Consider the following 7602-nt stretch of genomic DNA (forward strand, 5'->3'; position numbering starts at 1 on the left):
CACCTCAGGATGCTCCTTACATCCCGTTTACTACCCAAAATTTACCAATTTATAATTGCAAGAGTTAAGGGTAGTGTAACTTGTATAGTTTTGAAAATTCAATTATCAAATTTTAATAACTCTGTCCACAGGTGATGCGAACAAAATATCCAGAATCACCTTACTCCCCAGTATCCTCGTTACACCCTTTTTACGATCCAAAATTTGTCAACTTCTAATTGCCAGAATTAAGGGTGCTGTAGCTTTCATGGTTTCAAACTTTGAGTTATCAAATTTTAATAACTTTGTACAGAGGCTATGTGGACAAAATATGTAGAATTACTTTACACCCCAAGATGCTCCTTACATCCCTTTTACTACCCAAAATTTGCCAATTCATAATTAGTAACATTAAGGGCGGTGTAACTTGTGCAGTTTCGAAAATTCAAATACCAAATTTCAAAAGCTATCTCCTGAAACGATATGAACAAAGCATGGACAATCATCTTTCGCTTTTTTACATCCCTTCTATGACTTGTCAAAATTAGGAAAGGTTTAACTTGTTTAGTTTTATAAATTCATTTGTTAGGCAATTTGAAGAGTGGCTTTAATACTTTTGTACATAGGTATAACAAACAAATTACGGAAAGTTGTTTTTTTCCGTAGGATTTTTCTTACCCTCTGTTCAGGATTTTTTTCTAGTGAAAATTATGGGTGATGTAATTTGCATTGCCAAATTATAAAATGTTTTGTAGATATAAAACAACACGTTTAGTATAAAATAATTTATTGAATAACGTAACAATACATGGTATTTAAATTTTAAAATAATACATTTCAATTATTTAGTTATATTTCTGCTTGTGCATCGTGTTGGGGTAAGACGGTTCTTGTATTCGGCTTTAACTCCAAAAGGGTGCTGATCTGTTGGCACTATAGGAATTCTAAAAATATTTTTGATAATGTGTCCTCAGTAGTTTCCATTATCTTCTGTTACTAATTAAGCGTTTGTTTTTTTCAGATGCAATCGAATATAGTTGAAACTAATGGTAACCGGCCCAGCACACGAGGTTGTTCGGACTTCACATACTTCATCAACGGGACAAGGTTCGATCTACATATGAGTATTACATTAAATAAGGTATTTATATTAAATTCGTATACGTATTAGTGTTAATTTGTAGTGTATGTACGTTAAATAAATATATTAATGTACATGTATTGTTTGGTTTAATAATTTTTTGAAAATACTAATGTAGGAACTTGACGTTTTTCCTCGTATTAGGTAAACAATCGTCTGAAAGTAACAATTTCCGAGAACGAGAATTGTAACGTGCCCGTCTTAACCCCACCCCTCAAGCCCCATTTAAGCTTGTTGGATAGTTAAATATTTAGATTCTCAATGAATTGCTAGTTATTGAAGCACTGCCACCTATGAATTGTTTAATACATTAGGGCCCCTGACAAGCCCCACCCTCATTCCCTACGAATTTTTCCAACACTCCGTAATAACTTGCTTTTACAATCCACTCAAACAATTCTTAACGCGCCATCTGCGGGATAATACTTGACCTTCCATAACCTGCCTCTAATACGTTACTCATTTCTATATTTCCTTGTAAACAATTTATATTACAGAAAACATCAATATTGTGTTACTTAAATTATACTTCAAAAATATTTTCGTTCACCACGATACCATCCGTATACGTAATACACTCATACGTCACAATCATCCAAATGTTTGATTACAAAATACAGATATAGATACTACAATTACATTCATATACGAGACAACAAACGATGTCAAGAACAATAAATATTAAAAAGGTATATATACCTTTGTAATGTAGTAATGTATATCTGTATTTTGTAATCAAACATTTGTATGATTATGACGTAGTGACTGCATTACGTATATATATATATGGGTGGTGTCGTAGTGAATGAAAATATTTTGAAGTATGATTTATGTAACACAATATTGATGTTTTTTGTAGTGTAAATTGTTTACAAGGAAATACAAAAATGAGTAATACGTATTAGTAATAATAATAACTATATATTTACTACTGCATATATTTGAATCCTTAGGCCCTTGGCACACTACAAATTTTTTGCTATAGTGTCGCACATTTCACGGGCATACGTACGACCAATATATTATTGCAATAGATCTACAATAAACGATGAAAATTGAGCAATTGAGTAAAATCTAAATATATTGATCTTACATTGGGGCTTCATCGATACAATTGCGCGACAGTTGCGGTGGAAGTCCGATACTATTGCACCATAATGTTTTTAATTTAGCAATGGAACTGCACCGATGAAAACAATGATAGTATTGTGATAAGTGCTGGGCAAAAATATTGATATATCGATAACAATAATATCAAGTGATAATTACTGATGGTTATCAATATATCGATACATTTATATTTTCGTTAATTATCGATAGTTATTAGTATTTCAATGATTATCGATGAATATCAATATGTCGAACTATTGATAACTATCAGTAATCAACAAATGTTTCGATATATCGGCAATTAGCAACAAGCAAGTAGCAATATGTCGATAGTAATCAGATACTATTACTGTTATCGATATATCGATAATTTTAGTGATATAATTATCAATTTGATATACAGATAACTACCAATAGTTACCCATTTGTGGATAATTATTGATTGATAATAATCGATAATTAAAACATATTATCGCATACCTTAAAGAGACATCGTGTGCCAAAGCTCTAAATCATTATTCATTTGTATGTTTAAATATTGTAGTTGGAGTAAGTTAATGGTTACTTTAACAATCAATATTTAAACGATCAAATGTTTTAAATCTAATCAAAATACATAATCCATTAATTTTTGTTCATTTGACATTGGCATTTTTATGTCGGAGTTTACAAAAATTTTTAATTTAAATTTTTATTTCATACCATTTAAAGTTCAGTGTTGAATAAAAGCAAATTACATAAGGGCCAAAGCGATATGGTGATTGAAGACCCTAAAATTTATACCAAATAACTCCCTCTTATTAAATTTTTTGTATTACTTATCCAATTCTCATTTTATTTCCACTACTGTGACAACAATTAAATAGCATCCAACTGAGTAAAAGTAAGGGAAAAAATAATGTACCTATTCGGGACATTGAGAGTATATTATTGTACGGAGCGGAAATTTGAGGGTAGGGAGAAAGAAAAAGGATTGAAAGCATTCAGGAGATGTACATGAGATAGATTTTAAAAATAGGTAGAAATACACCAAAATACCTATTACAAAAAGAAACAAAAACCAAAAGATTGGCTATAAAATATTCGACAAGTTCTTTAAAGTATGAAGGAAAACTGTTAAATTTAGAAGATAATATGTCATTAAAAGAATGTATAAAAGTTAAGAATCGAATTTCAAACCGAGAGAAAGAAAATCACAAAGGAAAGAAAAAATTTTTTAGTTGAGAGGATGAATGAAAACTGGAAGAAGACAGAAGTATATAGAAAGAGCTGGAAAGTTTAACAAAAGAAAATATGTAAAGAAAACCAAATTACTTGAAAGATGAAAGAGCAAAAAGTGAAAAGATTTAGACCGAGAGAAAGAAAATCACAAAGGAAAGAAAAAATTTTTTAGTTGAGAGGATGAATGAAAACTGGAAGAAGATAGAAGTGTATAGAAAGAGCTGGAAAGTTTAACAAAAGAAAATATGTAAAGAAAACCAAATTACTTGAAAGATGAAAGAGCAAAAAGTGAAAAGATTTAGACTGGGAAATGAAAATAGGACAGCAAGAATTGGGAAGAAGTGAGGAAAATATGCAGGCTGTGTAGACTACAACTTGAGACGCTCGAACACATTTTTGAAAGATGTAGAAAAGCTGGAAATGGTACAAAAAAAGTGGGCAATTCAAATGGAAGAAAAGGATGAGAGAAGAAATATTACGAAAGAGAAAAATAGCAGAAAAGCGAAAAGAATAAAAATATTTAGTTTGTAAAATTCATATGTAGATATAGAATAGCTAAATGTAAGTGAATCTTTTATATTTAACACATAATGTTTTTAATGAAGCTACCTGTCTGTGTTACATATACGAATGTAGTAGATAAATAGAATCCTTAAGTGAGAGAAAAAAACAGTAATTCTGCAATGCTACATTTTCGTGTCATATCATGTCACTTACAAGAAACTTCCGACAAAATTCATTCATCGACCATCTGACGAAGGCTGGGGCGGTTTTCCCCTGTTGGTTTTATGTTGTATTTTCTTTTCTGTGCCACGGGCCGAAGAAAATTTAACGTGACAGCACAGCTGTATGCTTGCGCGGTGGCAGGCGGCCAAGAACTACAATTTCCACGCTTTCCTTCATAAGCCGTCTTCGTTTCCGTAGTAGCAGCCGTAACTATTTATATAGGATATAGGATCGACGTACGAGAAAGTGAACGCTGCCGTTTCTCGTCCTTTGGGCTTTAGGCAATATAAAATTTCTTCACGTTTAAAGGAACATACTATGAACATTTTTATACACACATACATACATACATACATAGATGATATGTCTGTGTCTACCGATGTAAATGCAAAAGGTCACGAACGACGTAATGTGAACCGATATAAAGATAAATCCTTATAAAAGTTGAAACAACACGTGCAGGAAAAAAAATTGGCCAAGTGTGAGTTCCACTCGCGCACCCACGATTTCTACTTTCTTCCAATGATTTAAGTAAATAACAAAGTTTTATTGATAAATTTATTTTGTAATTGTTTTTAAGACATTAAACGTGAGAGTAAAATTTTGATTTTTTGCAGACTTCTTATTTTTCACTTGCACATTCGATTTGTGAAATAAAAAAATTTTCTGGACAAATCCATTGATAATCTAGGGATCTAGGGTGTGCCAGGGGAATTCTAGGGTAGGCCAGGAGGTTTATAGGGCGGACCAGGAGGATTCTAGGGTGAGCCAAGAGGATTCTAGGGCGAGCCAGAAAGATTCTAGAGTGCGCCTGGCCCACCTGCTCCCTCCCTTAGCTACGCCAATGTTCATATTGGTGTAATAATTTTGGTGAAATATGAACCATTTATTACGATTACATATAAAACCTCTTATTCTATAAGCTACAAGTAGAATTCCTTTTTTTTTTCACGTAGAAATGATTCACTCTGTATATTTCTCATCTTAGCTTTCTGTTTTCAATTTCCCTCTTGCCTGTACAAAAAAATGGAACTTGATCGTTTAAAGAGGAGGTTGGATATAAGAACGTCAGATACGCCGAGCCAGCAAAAAGGACAATGGCTCATCTGCCACATCCGTTGCTCGCAAAGAACGACCAACACTATGGGCAAAATCAATACTGATGAACACGCAGCTAGAAGGCACCAACAAACACTTCCGGCTGAGTGCCATATCCACCCTTTTTAATGTCAAAAACAAAAAATTGATAATTTAATAATAATAAGTGTTATTTTGATTTTTGGTAAATAAATCGGAAAATTTTAAGTCATTTATACCACTTACAGTTAACCTACGTCGATCGTGTTTTATACGCTACTATTCATTTTTGAATTATAGTTAAGTCCATTTTAAACTTAAAAAATTAAACTAAATTTATGGTATTTTAAAAAACCTAGATAGTGGAAATTATCCGAAAGTGAATCTCTTGGTGAAACAGTATTTTCTCTGTATAGGAGGCTGTCTTGGACATATTTACAAAAATTTTCTAAAGTTAGAAAAATGAAACCAAAAGGAAATGTCACTGTTATGGAATACATTATTTTACAACAGTTTCCGACGGGCCAAGTTTACGTAACACTATTAAATTAAATTTTCAATCCACGTGGTATAATATATCGGAAAAAATATAATAAAAGTGTAATGCTTAAGCACATAATGTGGCACCAGTAGGGTTTCTGTAGCCGATGTTATTTATTCATATCAGAATTGAAATTGTAGTATTTTGACCCGCTGAAAACGAATATTGAGTATTGAAAAGAGGAGAAATCGTTCATTTTGACTCGTGCACAATATCATGGATATTAGAGACTACAGACTGTAGCTTTGCAATAAACGGTGTGCCAGTTTAATTTTATTAAAAACAGAGCGAACTCTTGCATAACTTCCACAAAGATTCCGTTTTTCTCTGAAGAAACTGTCCTAAACTAAGCGAACTTTTAAAATCTTTTGAACACAGCGTTACATGAGGAATGTAAAGCTGTAAATTGCGTTTGTATTAGATAAGAGATGATGTCCTTTGATGATTACATGTAACAAAATATCCCTGTTATGTTTGGTTTTCAGCTCACCACTTATTTGTTTTTTAGAACAGACAGTTACATGAACGTACCCAGGGGGGGCAGGGGAGGACAGCTGCCCCCCCTGGAAATCTCGCAGAAAATGTATGAACTCGCATAATCACTAATCAAAGTGTAAACGGGGCCTTATATCTCACTTTTGAATAAAATAGTAGAAGTCGAATTAAACAATTAAAGTAAAATAAAAATGNTTCATTTTTGAATTATAGTTAAGTCCATTTTAAACTTAAAAAATTAAACTAAATTTATGGTATTTTAAAAAACCTAGATAGTGGAAATTATCCGAAAGTGAATCTCTTGGTGAAACAGTATTTTCTCTGTATAGGAGGCTGTCTTGGACATATTTACAAAAATTTTCTAAAGTTAGAAAAATGAAACCAAAAGGAAATGTCACTGTTATGGAATACATTATTTTACAACAGTTTCCGACGGGCCAAGTTTACGTAACACTATTAAATTAAATTTTCAATCCACGTGGTATAATATATCGGAAAAAATATAATAAAAGTGTAATGCTTAAGCACATAATGTGGCACCAGTAGGGTTTCTGTAGCCGATGTTATTTATTCATATCAGAATTGAAATTGTAGTATTTTGACCCGCTGAAAACGAATATTGAGTATTGAAAAGAGGAGAAATCGTTCATTTTGACTCGTGCACAATATCATGGATATTAGAGACTACAGACTGTAGCTTTGCAATAAACGGTGTGCCAGTTTAATTTTATTAAAAACAGAGCGAACTCTTGCATAACTTCCACAAAGATTCCGTTTTTCTCTGAAGAAACTGTCCTAAACTAAGCGAACTTTTAAAATCTTTTGAACACAGCGTTACATGAGGAATGTAAAGCTGTAAATTGCGTTTGTATTAGATAAGAGATGATGTCCTTTGATGATTACATGTAACAAAATATCCCTGTTATGTTTGGTTTTCAGCTCACCACTTATTTGTTTTTTAGAACAGACAGTTACATGAACGTACCCAGGGGGGGCAGGGGAGGACAGCTGCCCCCCCTGGAAATCTCGCAGAAAATGTATGAACTCGCATAATCACTAATCAAAGTGTAAACGGGGCCTTATATCTCACTTTTGAATAAAATAGTAGAAGTCGAATTAAACAATTAAAGTAAAATAAAAATGCATAGTCAAATTTACTTTTATTTATTTAAAGATGTTTAGGAGGTACAATCGGAGACAAGAGTACCTAAAATTAGAAATTCGTAAATAATTAGGTTTTGCAGCATATCATGAGGTAAATAAATACTATCTATACTAAAAAAAAAAAACTATACGGTTTGAGAGAAAATTT

The 7602-nt window shown here is 32.3% G+C and overlaps 1 protein-coding gene and 1 long non-coding RNA gene across 2 annotated transcripts in view; one reads left to right on the forward strand and one right to left on the reverse strand.

Moving 5' to 3' along the window:
- Positions 1 to 5444, forward strand: part of LOC112904087 — an 18708-nt gene extending 13264 nt beyond the window's left edge. The window contains exons 2-3 of the long non-coding RNA XR_003230887.1: positions 1001 to 1120; positions 5166 to 5444. This is a non-coding gene — a long non-coding RNA (uncharacterized LOC112904087). The remainder of the gene's footprint in view (positions 1 to 1000; positions 1121 to 5165) is intronic.
- LOC108736939 (semaphorin-1A) overlaps positions 1 to 7602 on the reverse strand; it is a 509066-nt gene that overhangs the window by 57178 nt on the left and 444286 nt on the right. The gene's annotated exons all lie outside the window — the stretch shown is intronic.

This window comes from Agrilus planipennis, unplaced genomic scaffold (assembly GCF_000699045.2).
Source record: "Agrilus planipennis isolate EAB-ADULT unplaced genomic scaffold, Apla_2.0 scaffold141, whole genome shotgun sequence".
Lineage (NCBI taxonomy): Eukaryota > Metazoa > Arthropoda > Insecta > Coleoptera > Buprestidae > Agrilus > Agrilus planipennis.